Source organism: Mirounga leonina, unplaced genomic scaffold, assembly GCF_011800145.1.
Source record: "Mirounga leonina isolate KUSES-001 unplaced genomic scaffold, KU_Mleo_1.0 Mir_53, whole genome shotgun sequence".
Taxonomy (NCBI): domain Eukaryota; kingdom Metazoa; phylum Chordata; class Mammalia; order Carnivora; family Phocidae; genus Mirounga; species Mirounga leonina.
This window is the reverse complement of record NW_023270807.1, coordinates 85,310,102-85,329,306: the sequence shown is the minus strand read 5'-3', so window position 1 is coordinate 85,329,306 and position 19,205 is coordinate 85,310,102.

Below are 19,205 nucleotides of genomic sequence, written 5' to 3'. Positions count from 1 at the left end.
GTATTAGAAATAACAGAAATAGTGAAAGAGAGACTCCTGAGTCCACGTACTAATAGACTCTAAGACCCAGTATCGGTGATACCCTACAAATCCCTATAATAACTTCCCATGACCAATGGTCATTGTTTGACTTTGTTCCTTGCAACCTGGAACAAACTAATACCCTAGTTGAATCACGGAACTTCTCTGAGCCTCAAATCTTTGTATATTAAGTGATGAGTTTGGAGACATGGTGCCAAAATTTCCTTCCAACCAAAATAATTGTGTACAGCAGTGATCCTCAAACATCAGTGTACAGCATCACCTGGAAGGATTGTTTAAACCCAGATCGCAGGGCCCCACCCCCAGAGGTTTTGTTTTAAGATCGGGGTGGGGATTGAGAATTTTCCTCCCTTAGATGAAGGTGACACCACTGCTGCTGCTGCCCTGGGGAGCACAGTTTGAGAACCACTCGTCTACTACAGAAACAGTGTTTATTTTAAAAGGCACATGTGAGCCATGATCCACATGCCAGTGGCCTCTGCAAATTATTTGAATTTGTCCACCTATAAAGGCATATCCAAGGCTCCCATCCACTCATGATATTCAATTTGATTTCCAATCCCAAAATGCAAACCAAAAGACTCTCTTCTCATCAAGAAGTCGATTTCACAATAAAGCTAACTTTTTTGAAGTGAAATGACACATTTAATATTGTTTCCCAGACACCCAGAGACAGCCTCAAATCAAAGAAATTTCAGTATTCCTGTCCTCTTTGGACCTATGAATGGCAGTTACTTCTTTCCTGGCAGCCAGACAGCTCTAATTACAAATGACACACCACACGGCCAATCGACGTCCCGTTGAGCTGCAGCCTCTACCAAAGTTGCTCACTTCCCTGGCAGCAAGTTTCTATGAATTGAAAACTTCACAGAATAATTTTGATTATTCTTACTAATCAAAAAAGGGAAGCTATAAGTTTTGTTTTGTTTTGTTTTACATTCGGACCAAAATAATCATTTCCAAAAAATGGTTCCACTATGGCAGGTTTGAAAGCAAAGCCTTGGTAAATCTAGAACCACTAAATAAATAGAATGACTTCTTTGGACATAATTATACTTCAAAGTAAGTACATGCCATTATTCACGTGCAAAGACAAGAAAATAGGTGTAAATTTCTAGTAATAGCTCACTAGAAAACTTCTTGGAGAAATACATTATGACCAAATGCCACGTTGGCAAAGCGACCCACCCGCTTTCCTGAGGGAGGAAGATTACGGTGGGTCAGAGGTAGCCTGGGGCAGTATTTTAGGTGATTGATCCTTGGGTGATTAATTATCACATATAAATATGGGTGTGACAAAGCATATAAAAGGCACTCAAAGTACACATCTGGGTCACTCTATGCTCTTTTAGAAATGAACAATGGATCCCTGAAGACTGAACTATGCGTGATACCAGAGTCAGGAAAAAGAAGATGGAAAACGAAGGATTAAAAGGTTGACAGTGATTTTTTTTTTTTTTTCCTGAAGCCAATTTATTTTTCTTTGAGCTAAAAGGTCTCTGCCTCAAGGCTGGTGTAAAGCAGCCTTTTCAGGAAGCCGCATTCATCACACCAAGGAAAAGCGCCACAGAGGAGACAGCATGATAAATACCTGGTTTCAGGATTCCATGATAGCGTGTCCAGAAATTTATCTCCTTGAAGCCTGGGCTCTGGCTCAAATAGTATTCTCAGCAAAGTTTGTTTCAAAACACCCGATCTATTCATTGGTTTAAAACATTAGATATATTAATTACATGATGCTTCGCCCTGTTCTAAAAAGGTTTATAGAGTTGTCCTGTAATCGAGGACACACATGTAAGTTATTTGTTATGGTGATTGCTTGCTTTGCAGAGTGTCTGCCCTCGACCCAGTCCCATAGATCAATGTCAGGCCAAGTGAGGTCTCCAGCAAAGGACAGCATGAACCCTCTTGTCAAGGTTAGGCTTTCGAAACTAAAAGTCGGTCCCGGATTCTTCCATCGGACTGACTTGGGTTTGAACTTTATCTCCAAACTTAAAGTTGAGTGACCTTAACTGACATCACCTTGGGAAGCTTCAATTTCCTCACGTGTAAAATGAAGCTAATTATAAATCCTGCCTCAAAGGATGTTTGTGAATCAAATGAGAGGTACCATGCATAAAGTGGCTATGGCTGGCACATAGTAAGTGTTCAATAAATATCAGTTACTATTACTATTGTTATATTATGTTTCATAGTAGAGCTTCTCTTAATGACCTTCAATTAACTGATTTACCAGATTAATTCACCACGCTACCCATTCCTTCTGTTAAGCATATAGACTGATGCCCGTGGCCTTCTAAATGTTGTCAACAGCAGATGACGCCTGAGAAGGCCTGCTCCAGCCAGTTGAGGTTTATGCTTAACATAAGTCAAACTGATTTATTCCCAAACCCGATTGTGACAGTTGTAATTGTTATTGGCATTTAGTATTTAATAAATAGTATGTAAACGTATGAAACGTAAGAGCAAGAACACAGAGTTGTTATCTCTGTGGAAACGAAGTTAAATGCTTTGGAACGACAGATGGAAAAATAACGTCTGCCAAATTAAGTGACAACACTACAGAAGGTTATGAACAAAATCACAATAAGCTAGATAGCACCACACATAGATTGCCTCATAAGTATATTTAAGATCATTCTACATTTTAAAGAAATGGATGTGAAAATTGCAAAGGAGGCATTTTAGATCTTGTTTATGGGGAAAAAAGATACTAGACAGCTCTAATGCACAGACCGGTATATCAAGAAAACACTCTGGCCCTACATCAAAAGATTGATATTGGAGTTTGTGCATATATTTTTCCAGTTCAAATAAAATGTTTGATATATGAACAGATCATTCCTCCTCCCCTTTAAATGTTTTAAAAAGTGAAAAATACAACACCAAAAGTGAACCCTAAAGTAAACTGTGCACCTGGATTATGATGATGTGTCACATGTGATAGGTAGGTACATCAGTTGAAACAAAGGTCCCACTCTAGGGGAGGATGCTGCTAACAGGAAGGCTATGCATGCATGTTGGGGGGGGAGGGCATGTATGGGGAAATCTCTGTATTTTCCTCTCAATTCTGTTGTGAACCTAAAACTACTCTTTAAAAAAAAAGTCTAAGAAGAAAAGTAAATGACCATTGCTGGTCCCATCTGAATCAGATAAGAGAGTTTCTACAGCATTATGCAAATACCCTAACTCATTAAGCCCTTTCTTGGAGGGTTCTACATAGACAAGAGAAGCAGGTAAGGACTTGCTTTTGTGATTTACCCACAACCACAGCCAGTCACATAAAAGAGCATTTCCTGTAGTACAGGAGGCCCAGGACCAAAAAGTGTGGCATATAGAAGTTCTCGAATGCTGCTCTACTAACTGGCAGCCTCAAAATTATCAAGAGAGTTGTCTTAAGAGAACAGAGTCCTAAGACCCATGTCCAGTATTCAGATTTAGTTAAGTCTGGGGTAAGACCCAAGAAACTGTGGGGACTTTTTAAGTTTCCTAGATGCTCTGATGGGCAACCACATTTGAGAAAAATCGATGTTGAGCAGTACTGGCTAATCTATATATAATGCATGACACAAATGTGAGTCACATTTTCTGGTGGCCATATTTTTTTTTTAAAGATTTTACTTATTCATTTGAGAGAGAGAGAGAGAGCAAGAGTGGGGGGAGGGGCAAAGACAGAGGGAGAAGCAGACTCCCCGCTGAGCAGGAAGCCCGATCCCAGGACCCCGGGATCATGACAGACTGAGCCACCCAGGTGTCCCAGTAGTCACATTTTAGAATGAATTTTCTAGTAGCCTCATTCAAAAAAGAAAAAAAATAAATAATTCGTTTAAATCTCTTAAAAGATTTAAACACTTAAAACATTTTATTTAAATCAATAAGCCCCAGATATTACCATTCCAACATGTAATCAATATAAAAAATTAACAAGATGTTTTACATCCTTTTTATTTCTCCTAAGTGAAGGCCAGTGTGTGTTCTACACCAAGAGCACAACTCCATTTGGACTGACCCCAGTGCGAGTGTTCCACACCCAAACATGGCTACTGGCTGCCATATCGGGAAGAGCAGATACAGAGCATAAAGGGGGAAACTGTCTTAGTAATGTGGGCCATCTTGAAGATGGTACTCTGTTTTGATGGCTCACAATTAGAGTGCTTGAAGAAAAGAGGTGATTAGGAAGGTCAAAAAAAGAAAATGAAACAGCATGAAAAATACAGGACGGGGGCACTTGGGTGGCTCAGCTGGTTGAGCTTCTGACTCTTGATTTTGGCTCAGGTCATGATCTCAGGGTTGTGGAATCGAGTCCCATGTGGGCTCGTGCTCAGCGGGGAGTCGACTTGAGAGTCTCTCTCTCCTCTCCCTTTGCCCCTCCCCCTACTCTCTTTCTTTCTCTCAAATAAATAATCTTTTAAAAAAGAAAGAAAGAAAAGAAAATACAGGACGAATATGACACCTAACTCTGATTCTTGGAAGCTTTATGTCCTGTAAATCAAGGGAGGGCACATAAATATTCAAAAAGAAACAAGCGAAACTGATGTCCGTGTACAAAAGAAGGAAGAAAGGACAAAGTGCTCAACTAGACAGGAGTGAAAACTGTCTACCATGCAACTCAGTTTTTTTCTTAAGCCCAAAAATAGAATTCCCACAGAGTCCATGTTCACATTTCAGAAACCTGCGGGACAGTAGAGTATGGAATAGAGATGCCTTTATAGAAAAAGTAAACTGCCCAGTATAAAGCAACTTGTGGAAGCATTTCCAAATGTTTTAAGCTGTGCACACACTTTTTGCATTTATCACGCTATTATATTAGTGAAAACACATTTTGGAAGCTGAAATAATAAGTCGAACAAAGAGCTTAACATAGAACTGATGCACATTATCCTTTGGGAATTCAACTAATTTTTTTTTTTAAGGATTTCAACAGTAAAGTATTCTAACCAGGAATATCACAGCCCCAAATGCTGTAAATCAAACAAAACATTTGTGAAGGAAAGCTCCTTAATTCCTCACCAAACACTTGTATCAATGAAAAAACAATCAGAATAGAACAAATTCAATGTCAGAGGTTAATGGAGATGTGTGACGTATCAGGTTACAGACTTTTATTATACAGTATGTAAAAAAGTTCTACAGGAGCCAGTGTTTCATCTCAGCCTAAAGTTGCACCAAAATTTAAATGTATTGGGGCGCCTGGGTGGCTCAGTCGGTTAAGCGGCTGCCTTCGGCTCAGGTCATGATCCCAGGGTACTGGGATCGAGCCCCACATCGGGCTCCCTGCTCGGCGGAGAGCCTGCTTCTCCCTCTCCCTCTGTCTGCCGCTCTGCCTACTTGTGCTCTCTCTCGCTGTTAAATAAATAAAAATCTTAAAAAAAAAAAAAATTTTAAATGTATTTACATCTAACATATGAAATACATTTTCTCATTTTCCTCCTACCTAATGACTCGGATGGCACAAAATTAGCTTTTGAGGCAGGTATAGAGCATTGATAAAATTGTAATAATTCCATTTAAAAACTTGAATTCTTTAATATGTAGATTCATAAATACATTAAGAGGTTGGGAGTGATGCTCCATCTGGGGACACATCTTTTACTCATTCATCCAGGAGGCGCATTGAGTGTTCACTGCTCTGTTAGACTGACTATAATTTTGCCAGGTTAAAAGTGGCATTTTAAAAAGGCAACTCGGGATCTAAACTAGAAATGAGCAGTAACTTGACAACATGAACATTGAGTTTCCATATTCACACACACATGTCACAATGGCTGTATGTTAATGATTTAAAAATTAATAGATTTTTCTGTAACTCCTTTAGGGAGAGATCCAAAAGGTGTTCGAAATCACAGCAATTAACTTTTAGCCAAGTGAACAGATATTCTGTGTATTTATTTCTTTGATAGGTTTAATAACTATTAATTGGCAAGAGTCAATTAATAAATTCTAATCAAAACAATAATCAGTTCAATGAGCAAACATTACACTAAGAAGAAAAGTGTTAATGTAGTAATATGCTGGTGGTTTGTGCTCATTTCTCAGCAGGTTAACATTTATTTAGTCATTTAACTAATGATTGCATTTTCAATATACAAAGCCCTCTGTTAGGTGCTGTACTAAGATAATAATAAAAAAACAGTAATCTGTTCTTTATGTTCAATTCATACTGACAAATACAACTACAGATCAGTGCACACACATAGGAAAAATTGTGCCTATTGATCCCCTGAGAGCCTAGTCACTGCTGTCTCCGAGACAGATGAACATCACATTTTCTCCTGAAAGTCCCTCTACCACTGTAGCATTGGTATATAAATTGTTTCCCAAATTCTGCATCGTCTCAGGTTTATTTTTTTCCTTCTGTTTATTTGGGGTTCCTCTGGCCACTACGTGCCCTCTCTCTTTTCCTCCACAGATGTCTTTCCCTTTAGAGCTATTTTGACACAGGTGAACTGGTGATGGCCTGTTTGTTAATCTTATTTTACAAATCAGTATCATGCAAGAATTACAGGACATGCTAAATAAATGTAACAATGAAGGAGACATTCAGGCTAGAGGGTGTAGATGTCAAGGGAATAGAAAAAGTGAGCTATTATCATCACCTTTCTGTGAACTTTTGCTTAGTTGGAGCTTAATATTGAGGAAAGGGCAGCATCAGTCTGTAAACTTCTTCAGAATGTATCCTAATTCATTTTCCTGTCTTTGTGATGATGGGCATGGACTTGGACCAGTTGATATCAGTCTACTTTATCCTCTATTTGCAAATGTCTAGTGTCAGTCAGTGTAAGTGTTCTCTCTGGGTGTTTTGCATCGAACCTCAGTCTCTTCAGATGTTTTGTGCTGTGCGCAAACTCCACAGAACAGTCTGTAATCTCCCCAGCCCTCTTTAGCTCCCTAAAATTATTGTTAGAATGTCCTGTGTCCTTACATCAGTCCAGGTTCCCATGGGAAATAAATGGCATACTCAGATTGTTTGAGCAGAGTTTAATAAAGAGATTATTTATTTAAAAATAAGCACATTTGGAGAAACAGTAAGGAATAAGATAGGATCCTAGGACTAGCAAGAGCAGAAAGCTGTCACTACCCCTGGAGAGAGTAGGAACAAACCTGTGGTCCTATAGGACGGGGGTGAACCAACATGGAGCCCCAGTATGAACACACCACCCTTACCCCCTTCCCACCCTGCTGGCGCCTCTCCTTGTTGTGGCTAAAGTGAAGGGAATGAGAGAAAAAAAGGGATGGGGGGAGAAAGATCATAGAGATAGCAGAGTCAGACAATGTAGGGCCTTGTATGCTTTTAAGGACTGGCTTTTACTCTGAGTAAGATGATCTAATTTAAGTTTTCAAAGGCTCACTGTGGCTGCTGTTGGGGAGAATAGACTGTTGGGGTCAAGGGTGGAAACAGTGACCCTGGTTAGAAGGCGACTGTAGCTATCCAGGTGGGACATAATATTGACATGTCCCAGAATGGAAGCAATGAGGGTGGTAAGAGATCACTTCATGTTGACTACATCTTGAAGGTAAAAACAACAGGAGTGGCTGACAGAAGTGAATGTGGAGTATAAGAGAGAGATGACTCCCAAGTTTTTGGCCTGAGCAATTAAGAGGGTAGAGTTGTGATTTACTACAATGGGGAGGAATCAGGAGTGGAGGGAGTTTTTTGAGGAAAGATGAGAAGCTTGGTTAGAGAAGCCTGTTAGATATCCGAGCAGAGATATCAAGTGAACAGTTGGGTATAAGCTATTTGGAGTTCAGGGGAAAGGTCTGTTAAAAAGATATAAATGTGAAGCCCTCCACAAAAATATGGATGAGACCACCAAGAGAATAAGTGTGGATAGAGAAGAGATCCACAGAATGAAACCTCTGTTCTCCAATTTTTAGGTCAGAGATGGAATGAAGAATTGGTAATGTAGACCAAGAAGGAGAAGTCAATAAAGCAACCAAAAACAGAAGACAAGTAAAAGAAGCGGTTCACAGAGGAAGGAGAGATCCACTCTCAGATGCTACCCAGAAGTCAAGGACTGAGGGGCACCTGGGTGGCTCAGTCGGTTAAGCGTCTGCCTTCGGCTCAGGTCATGATCCCGGAGTCCTGGGATGGAGCCCCACATCAGGCTCCCTGCTCAGCGGGGAGCCTGCTTCTCCCTCTCATTCTGCCTGCAGCTCACCCTGCTTGAGCCCTCTCTCTGTCAAATAAATAAAATCTTAAAAAAAAAAAAAAAGAAAGTAAGAAAAGGACTGAGGAGTGAACATTAAATTTAACATGTAATTCCCTGGTGACCCTGAGAAGAGAGGTTTCAGGGGAATTTTTAGTAAATACTGGTTGGAGTGGTTTCGAGATGAACTGGAAGGAGAACTGAAAACAGGGATGATAGAAAATCCTTTGGATAGTTTTGTTCTGAATGGGAATTAAGAAATGGGGACAGTAGTTAGAGGGGATGTGGGATCATATACTTTGCCCATTCACTCTCTCTCCTGGATGTCTCCTCTCACCTCAAATTTCCATCACCGCCTCCCTCACCTTGATTCTGGCTGGTGACCTTCCTTCTTTATCTCACTGAGAGAAAACAGAAATAATCAGAGAGGAACGTCCACTTGCAACCATAATTTCTAACCGCCAGTCTGCAACATGAACCCAGTTGGTTTGGTTGCACACTTTTCTGCAATGGTATTCAGCTATGTGGGTGTAGGAATGGACGAGGCTCACTCATATTGTATTAACCAGTATTGTATTAACAGTATTGTAATAACCAGGGGTGGGTTTTGATATGTGAGGATGATGAAGGGTGCAGGGACAAGGACAGAACATGAGCACTGGGTGTTATACACAGCTAATGAATCGTTGAACACTACATCAAAAACTAATGATGGCTAAAACTAATATGTTGGCTAACTGAACATAATAAAAAAAAAGAAAATTAAAAAATAATAATTATAAAATTGTAACTGTGATCCATTCCATTCTTTATGGCTCTTGAGAGCGTAAGAACTGTCATATTGTCAAAGCCTGGACCCTGCTAGTTCAATAAGAACTGCTCAATCTTGGCAGAAATATGCCAAGATGGCGACAGCTCACATTAGTTCTAAAGTTCAGAGATTTGCTCACAACATGCAGCTTCCTTTAACTCTTTATTTTACAATTGCCTCTACACTTATTCAAACCCACTCTTTTCAGCCCGTATCACACTTGAAATAACATGGTATCTATTCAATATGTAAAGTAGCTATTTCATGTAACTCTTTCATAGATTAGCCTAAATTATAATGGTGGAAAGAATGTGTTTGTTTAGGGATGCCTGGGTGGCTCAGTCAGTTAATCATCTGCCTTCGGCTCAGGTCATGATCCCAGGGTCCTGGGATTGAGCCCCACATCAGGCTTCTTGCTCAGTGGGGTGTCTGCTTCTCCCTCGGCCTGCCGCACCCCCTGCTTGTGCTCTCTCTCTCTCCCTGTCTGACAAACAAATAATTAAAAAAAAAAAAGAGTGGGTTTGTTCAGTCTGTACCACACATGACTCCTGTCATGGGATTCAATTATCATCTTTTCTAGAATGAAGAGCCTCCATTTTAGCCTAGTCATGTTTGGCAGTGATACCCCCAATACACAAAATATGACCACAGTTCATATTCATGTGCTCATTTTTCAAGTACCTTTTATTTTTTTTTTGAAGATTTTATTTATTTATTTGACAGAGAGAGAGAGACAGCTAGAGAGGGAACACAAGCAGGGGGAGTGGGAGAGGGAGAAGCAGGGCCCCCGCTGAGCAGGGAGCCCGATGCGGGGCTCAATCCCAGGACCGCGGGATCATGACCTGAGCCGAAGACAGACGCTTAACGACTGAGCCACCTAGGCGCCCTTTCAAGTACCTTTTAAACAAAACATCACATTAGGCATTGGGGAGAGCATATAAGAAGAATGCTTCCTACCTTCAAGAAAGTCTTAACCAAGTATGAAAGTGTAAGCTAGTGTGGGTGGTGTAAATAAGGGTTCAGAGCAGGTAAGAGAAGATGGAGAGAAGAAGGTAGGATAAGGGACAAGATTATCTGACCTCATTGTTCAAAAACCTAAACTGTCCTTGAAAGAACACAGAGAAGACCCAACATCAAGAGATTTCAAGGCAGGAGGCTTAGATTTTAGAAATATTTAAGTTTGTTTTGTTCCCTAGGTAACAAAAAAAAGTTTGACACCAATAAAGAGTAACGCACTGTGTGAAACATCCAGTATGTTAAGTAGTATGCAGAAATGAATGTCCTGTTTGACAAACGCTGTTCAGAGTAATGGCTCCACAAAGCCACAAACAATACTCTTAACATGCATGCTGTCTACAGGGGCACAAAGCCAGAGTTGAGAGCTGAAGTCAAGAGCAGGGATCTGAAGAGACATAAACTCCCATTGGGCATAACAGTTTTCTATAATCTTTCTAAATAATCTTTAGACCAGCTTCTATGAACCCCTTAGGACTGGGACCCTAATAAAGTCCATGGCCTTCGAAAGCTATTTATAAAACTTTTCTGAGAAGGTTACACAAATATATTGTCTCAAGCACTGTGTAACTAAAAGTTATAAACTTATTCCTTAAGGGATATCCAAGTTTTTAACAGATTTTAAAACTATCTTTATATAGCCTAGGGCTTTGCAAAGAAAAAAGTAATCTAATTGTGTTGTGTGTGTGTGTGTGCATATATATATATATAAAATTTGCTGTGATAATTCTGTATCATCATAATACTAACCACCACCATTTATGTTCTGAACACTGGGCTAAGCACTTCACACATATTATCTCAGTTAATTTTCATTTTAAAAAAGCTATAAGACATTATTAGTATTCCTCATTTAGAGAAAAAGAATTAGGGTTTATATAAGCCAAAGGACTTCTCTAGGGTCTCACAATGACTAATAGGCAAAGCCAGGATTCACACCCAAGCCAGTAACTAGTACGTGAACACACACACACACACACACACACACACACACACTGGAGGTCATTGTGTTCCCTTGAGTTCTCATTTTCAAATTGGTTATGAACACCATATCAACTTATACTATTCAGTCTGATGCCCAGTGGTTGGTCCTACCAACATACAGAAAACCTCTGTCAAGTCTCATTTTAAAGTCCTTAGTACATCAAAAAGGATGGAAATTAGCAGTATCTTTGTTCACAGTTATTTAATGAGGAGACACCGGACACTGAAAAAGAAAAGTGGTACATGTTTTAAGGTTAACTATTCCCTTCCTGCTACATATGGAGGCAAGGATAAACCTCTTGCTGAGTTATGATTAAACATCTATGGTTTTCATTTATTCACACTCAAGCCATTATTTCTGATAGAGTAACCCTGTCAGTGAGATAAGCCAAGTGGTAGACTCAATTTCAAGTTCACCTTTGACTCTCTAGTCAACCTATAAATGCTATGTTTATATACTTGTTAACTTCGGACTTTAATGGAAAGAGAGTTAGCATATTAATAAAATGTTCTGTTTAGTACACACAATCCCAACTTATGCAATTGTGGAAGGGTTGCTTTCTAAAGACAAAAAAACAAAACAAAAAAAAACAAGCATTGCCTGAAGCAGACTCTATGCAGACATGAGGAGATTAAAGCTCATAGGTTAGTGAAAATGAGCAATAGAAATCCATATATTAAAGGTAGAGTTTTTGGAAAATATCTCCTAAATAAGACTCCTAAGTATATAGAATTTTTTTATTTTTTTTAGAGAGGGAGCAATAGAGAGTACTAGCAGGGGGAGGGGCAGAAGGAGAGGGAGAAAGAGAATCCCAAGCAGGCTCCCCGCTCGGCATGGACCCAGCGAGGGGCTCAATCTCACAACCCTGAGATCATGACCAGAGCCAAAATTAAGAGTCAGGTGCTCAACTGACAGAGCCACCCAAGTGCCCCTAAGTATATAGAATTTTAAAATGAAGGTTAAGGCTGGAATGCAACTCTCCAATTTCAAACGATCCATTGAATCTTTTCTTTCTTAACCAAAGACCTACCATAGGTAGCAAAAACCCTTTTCTACTGGCCTTCATTTTCTCCTCTTTTTTCATAAAGCCAATAAATTTTGATTCTCCAGGTACTCTTCCAACAGCTGCTTAAAATTCCTGCGGGGAAGCTAAGAAAGAATATTCCAAGTTCGTTACACAGAGAACGTATGTAAATTTATTTACAAATACATACCATTTTAAGTATGTCAGTAAAACATATCCAGGTTGCACATTACATGTTTGTATTTCTTGAAGTTGCCTCCTCCAAGAGAGGTACCAAACCGAATACTGAAAAGAAGCTGAGGTCTTGAGACCTGGAGGCCCATGGGTTTACCCATCTAATAGCTTCTTTCCTACACTGACATTGTCACAAACAGACAGTTCTGGTGCATTTATGTATTTTTATGGATCTGAGATTCAGCTTCCTTGTCCATTATTATTAAAGTCTATTTAGAAATTTGAGAAGAAATAAGGAAGATAAGTGTTTAGTGTTCTTAGAAAATTACTTCTCCATAAAAAAAAAAGAAACAAAACAAAAAAACAGAGATTAAAAATCCCACAGCTGTAGAGCCAAGTTCTTTGTTAGGCTTGTACAGCTTTCTAAATCCCATAAAAATCTCAACATCTGACCCATTTCATTTTTACAAAGGAAGGGACTATTACCCTGGAAAATATGCGTAAAAATCTGCAGCATTCAGAGGCATTAAACAGTTTTATTTCACATTTGTTTCCTATGTATCCTGCTTGATAGACACACTGTAGCACCTGCTGCTATAACTCTACTCTCCATCAGCCCCCAACCTTCTCTTTTCAGAAGGGATTAGTAGAAGCCTCTTCTCAAACATCTGAAGTCATGCTGCCATCTCCTGTTCACTATGCAGAATGTAATGAAATCACCTTCCAAAGGCTAGCAAAGGCATGCAAAGGACAAAACCGACCAACTGGAGAAGGCTGGCTCTTTCATAGATTTCCTCAGCCAGCAGATGAAAACCGCTTTCATTCCAAGTGGCATAATAATCTTGCTTTAAATGTAATATGTTTTAGATAGAAGTTACTGTAGAGAAGTTGGGGAGTTTTTATCTAAACATTAAATCGGTAGTTCTGATTTTTCTAAATATCACTTCCACATGACCTAAATTTCGATTCTCTATTTTTTCAATGTAAACATGAATAAAGCATTTTAAAATATTAAAAATAACAACCATGTATGTTGAATTTTATTATTAGCTAGAGTGTTCTCAGGAAATTAATTTCTCTCAATGATTCCAAACTTAGAAGCAGTGACACAGAAGACAGTAGGTGGAAGACAAGTTAACGTTGACAAAAATTACAGTTTTATCTTGGAATTTTACCAAACTACAGAGACAGGTAAGTAAATAAACTTTTCAAATTTTCTTATCTTTTTTCTTTAATTTTTAAAAAATATTTTATTTATTTATTTGTCAGAAAGAGAGAGAGAGAGCACAAGCAAGGGGAGCGGCAGGCAGAGGGAGAAGCAGGCTCCCTACTGAGCAAGGAGTTTGATGTGGGACTAGATCCCAGGACCCTGGGATCATGACCTGAGCCGAAGGCTGATGCTTAATCGACTGAAACACCCAGACGTCCCACAAATTTTCTTTTCATCACTAATTTTTAGAATCTGAAAACATACCCAGGAGGGAGTTCCATATTTTCTAAACCTATTTTTTTTCTTTTGCTCTTGTTATTGCCATAAACCATTAACACTGATGTGTTAATGCAATTGTCTCCCCAGATTTGTGTGGATAGGAACTGCATTCTGGGCTAGGATAAGAATCCAAGTCTCATTCATAATTTAGATTATTAGGAGGTAGGCTCTTCTCTACAAACATTAGCAACATTCTGCCAACAGTATATCAGAAAAATGGACACCTAATCCAGGACCATTTTTAAAAGGAAAAGTCCAAGACACCTGGGTGGCTCAGTCAGTTAAGTGTCTGCCTTCGGCTCAGGTCATGGTCCCAGGGTCCTGGGATCGAGTCCTGCATCAAGCTCCCTGCTCAGCGGGGAGTCTGCTTCTCCCTCTACCCCTCCCCATTGCTCATGTTCTCTTTCTCTCTCTCTCTCTCAAATAAATAAGTACAATCTTTAAAAAAAAAAATAAGAATAGAAGTCCAATTCTCCTACCAATCAATTATAGATGGCAATGCTCCTCCTTTAAAGTTATTTATAACTGCTTCTGCAAATTAAGACTAATATATTTTTTTTTCCAGGTTTGTTTGTTTGTTATGTTTAATGGAAAGGCAAAGCCACTAGCTGTAACCTTTTGTAAAACACATCCTCAGAATTCACTTTGAGACAGGTTTTCTTCAAATCACTGTTTTCTGGACAAGTAGCTCCCCTTATCTTCTTCACCTTTTTGTTTTTTAAAGACACATCTTTCGGGACACCTGGGTGGCTTAGCTGGTTAAGCGTCTGCCTTCGGCTCAGGTCATGATCCCAGGGTCTTGGGATCAAGCCCCGCGTCGGGCTCCTTGCTCAGCGGGAAGTCTGCTTCTCTCTCTGCCTGCTGCTCCCCCCGCTTGTGCTCTCTCTCTGACAAATAAAAAATCTTAAAAAAAAAAATAAAGACACATCTTTGAACCTATTAGTTCACCTGTGTACTGAGGGCCCCACAAAGGTCTCTGTTGTAGATCTCTAATTCAGGAGACATCACTACTCTGTATCATGTTGTTGGCCTGGATAATATGGAACAAGTGCAGATCAGGAAAATACTGAATAGCCAAATTCCAAGTGCTGAACATTGCAAAAGGATGGCCTGTGGAAGCTTATGCATGTACATTTTAGTCTTGCATAAACACTCTTCCACATCTGTACATTCCTCTTGTGGGAGCCAACTAAATTGCCATCATTAACTTTTTTTCAGGCTCTAAAAAGTGTTTACGGACTCATAGTATGTTTGTGGTTCTCATCACTGATATTTTTCACTTACACACATCAATTTACAAATACAATCCTTCTACATATATTAAGTACAGAATATTTTAATCTTCAACAAACTGACAAATCCTATAATCTCTCGGTTTATTCACACAGCCAAAGGCTTCTTGGGGCATGTTCTGGGATTTGGGACTCTGTCTTCTCAGCTGGAAAATGAGGGAATCAAACAAGACCATTTCTCAGGTCCTTCCATCTTAAAAATTTGGATTCTAACTGCACATAGAGTCTACAGTGGGGAAAATTTTGTCGCTTCAGGCCTGAACTCCAGACCCAATTCTTTCTGTGCAAGAGAGAGCAACTTCTCCAGAAATATAGGGAGAAAGTAGCAAGGTCACATTTTGGTCAGCCCACAGCTACTTCAAAGACATAACACAACCAGAGGCAAGGTAACTACTGACTGTCAGAAAATAATTTACCACAATTGCTATGATTACTTTAGATGACAGTATTAAAGAATATCACTTGCATCATTGTGTAGAATATAAAATTCCCTAAATTTGTATCATTTAGCAATAAGGTAACTTTAGGAGGTGATCATGATAGGTATAATAGAAAAAAAAAAATGTTCACTAAATGATTAAGTCTAAGATAGAGCCTAGAATTATGTAAGAGCCCCTTCCTGGTAGACCCTCTTCAAAGGACTCAAATCAGACATGAAGCAATTTGGGGATTTCCTACAATGACAAAATGATAGAATAAAATAAAGGTCTGTTATTTCTTTGCACAGTTGTTTGACTCTCATTATCAAGGTATCAAGGCAATAATCAAAGATTCAGAATTAGAAGGCTAAAAGGCACAGTTTACATACCCACACACTCAATTTTGTTTTGATTCCATGTTATTTGTATGTTGGGAGGATTTTGCTTGGTTATTTGTGTTCCAGTTTAGTTAAAGCAATATAAATGTTATTAAATATATTTTTTACTTGAATAAGAGTTTGCTTCTTTCATCCAAACTGGCTGTTAATCTCCAAATTTCAATGCCTTACGAGGAAGATAGAGTTAACCTATATACGTAGGATATAACTTTTTATTTTGCTGCTCAGAGAAAAATTTTTAGCACACAAGCACAAGTCTGGGGACTGGCAATGATTATGAGCACTTTCATTTCAATAAAACACCACTGCAGTTGAGACTGTGATCACCAGGGAAAACAACTACCGGAGTTCTAGCCAACGCAAGAAAGGTGGAACTGGTCAGCTGATCTGCAACTCATTTATATGCAGTTTCAACTAATGATTTATAACATTAAGTGATAGCTGACCTTCCAAAATCAAAGGCAAATGTTGATATTCATATTTTTAACTGAGGAAAATAATGTGTGGAGTAAATAAATTCTTTCTACTAATTTATATATAAATTATACATAAACATACACTTCTCTCCCTCTCCCTCCCTCCCTGCCTTTCTCCCCTCTGCCTTCCTCCTCTCCCTCCTTCCTCTCCTCCTTCTTCCTCTCCTCCTTCTCCTTCCCCCTCCTCCTCTTTCTTCTTCTTCTCCTTCCCTTTCTTCTTCTCCTTTTCTTCCCCCTCCTCCTTCTTCTTCTTGTCTGTCTCCCTACCTCCTTATTCCCTCTGTCTAGGAGGAAGAATTTCCTCTGCCCTTCAAGGTCCTTTCAGCTGGACTAAGAATCAAATTAAACAAAATCAGGTTAACAAGAGAAAATAAATTTTCATTTCATATGTACAGGGAATCCACACAGACATGGAAATTCCAAAGACAGGCAAAATGAGGTATATATGTCATTCTGAACTTAAAGAGAAGGGTGTAGGGGTCTGGGACTTCAAAGGGATGGGATGCAATTCACAAGAAAATGAAAAAGAGTGAATGTTTGGTAAACAAATGTTTGTTGGGCAACTCAAACAATGGGACACCAAGGACCCTGATCAAACAGGTCTTGCTAGGCTCCCCCCTGTCTACTACACCTAGTTCCCATTATAATGTAGTTATCTGTGGTGATAGCTCTCTTTCTGGAACAAGTCTTCCATCTAGATTCTTTTTAGGGGCACCAGGGTGGCTCAGTTGGTTGCCCATCAGACTCTTGGTTTTAGCTCAGGTCATGATCTTGCAGTCGTGGGATCAAAACCTGCATGGGGCTCATGCTCAGTGCAGAGTCTGCTTCAGGTTCTTTCTCCATCTCCCTCCCACTCTACCCATCCCTGCTCATGCTTGCTCTTTCTCCCCCTCTCTCTCTAAAATGAATAAAATTTTTTTTAAAAAATGAATACATTCTTTTTAGACAATTGTGGAGGAAGTTAAGAACTTTTCCTGAATCTACTAGGTTTTGATTGCCTTTAACTCAAAAATAGTCTTCATGCCAAAGTGTCCCATGTTGGGGCAGTCTGCCCTTTGTCCCCACAACTCCCTCTCCCATTTTCTATATCTTTTCCTCCATTCCTCCCCCTCCTTCCTCTTCTTCTCTAACCCCCAGGCCCCAGAAATAAAAGCTTGCTTTTAAAACGTCACCTTTATTTGCCACAAATGAACTGAACACTTACTTCCAAATTGTCATGACTAGAAAGTCCTGGGACTCATTGGTCAGACAAGTTTCTGCTTCATTAAAGGAACCGTTGCCCATTGTTCTCAAGTCATGACAGGAGAAATGCACTCAGTGGTTTTACTAGAAGACCAACTCATTTCTTACCTGTTTGATTTTTACTGCCACCCAACACGATAGTTGCAGGCTGCCACTGACCATTAGCCACATCTACATCTGTCCTGCATTCTACCCAGTGCTGCAGATGGCTGCCACACTCCCTGGAATGCTTTGAATGAGCTGGCCTCCCATGACAACAGTAGGCCACAATCAAGGTCCTAACAAGGAGGATCTTTATGCCTTGATCACAATTACTTAAAAATCTGAAAGATTTACTATACATTGATTCCTCTCCATACAGGACTCCCAATTCTGCTTCTGCATGGTTCACATTATGCATGTTATCATTTCCATGCTTTAGAGTAAAGTTTCTAGATTCTTTACATGAAAGAAATTTAGAATACAAAATTTTGAACTGGGTATCAAAATGCAGCTGGTGGCGTGGTTGGGAGTATAGTGAGCATAGCTGCCTTCCAAAATGCAGCTTGTGGGTGGGGGTAGAAAAGGTTATTTCTTCTTTAAAATTATACATGTGGTCCCTCCTGAAATAACAGCATAACTGCATCATTTTATAAACCACAAGTGGGTAAGCACCCCCAGCAAGACACAACATGCACCCACTTAGCAAAACATCTGCTGACCCCTGGAACTCACCAAGTATATTCGAGCATCAAATCCAAAAGCGAAGACAGGGCTTTTAATTTGTAGCCTTTTGTATGTTAATATTTTATTTTCCCCTTATGAATATCATATTTATTTCTTTATGTGCATTTTGTTCCTTTTAATCTGGTGGCAGCACTGTGAAATATCACAGGCCTTTCACTCAGTATTTCGCTAACAAGCCAACCAGGTACAAACAGGATTTTTATATCCATTTGTAAATTTTAGTTGGGGGCAGTTGAGAGAAGGAAAAATAAAAAGACAAATACTACATTTGTGTAAGGTTTAATTCACATCACTTGTACAATACTGTGCTGTTGGCATGTGTCTTAATAAATAGGCTTCAAAAAGAAATTATTGCAATGTAAAAATAGTTTCACTGAATTCACGTGCTTTTTACTGTTCCCAGGTCTCAAAGTGGCTTTTAAAATGATTTTTCAGACTCTTAGAGCTCTGTACCCCATATTGTGATAGGATACATTTCTCTGCCCTACTCCCTAGAGTGGAGCTGGAGTGAAGGGAGGCTGAGCTTGGCACCATTCTAGTCTAAAAGAGGCCCAGCTTGAGAGATTCACTGTTGTTGCCAGAAAAAAAAGGAACATGAGAGATTGAAGTGTCAAAAGAAGCTGGGGAGTTTAAGCCTGAGAAGAAAACCCACAAAATAACTAGCTAACTTACCGGATAGATAGGCAGGTCAACTCTGTTTATCCAACAGAAAATCTCTTGAGTGCCTACCACACCAAGCACTATACAAGGCACTGGAAAACACTGCATGGAACAAAGTCAATGCTTCCACGGAGTTACAGTGTGGACTGTAATCTCCAAAATACATGTTACCTTGATACACTCCAAATTATGCCCATTCCCCAAAATTGGCCTGCTCTGAAATCTTCTGGCCTTCAGGTAGCTCTAGACAAATCTCAGTGTGGAGGAAGAGAAGGAGTCTAACAGAAGCATACAATTATGGACCCA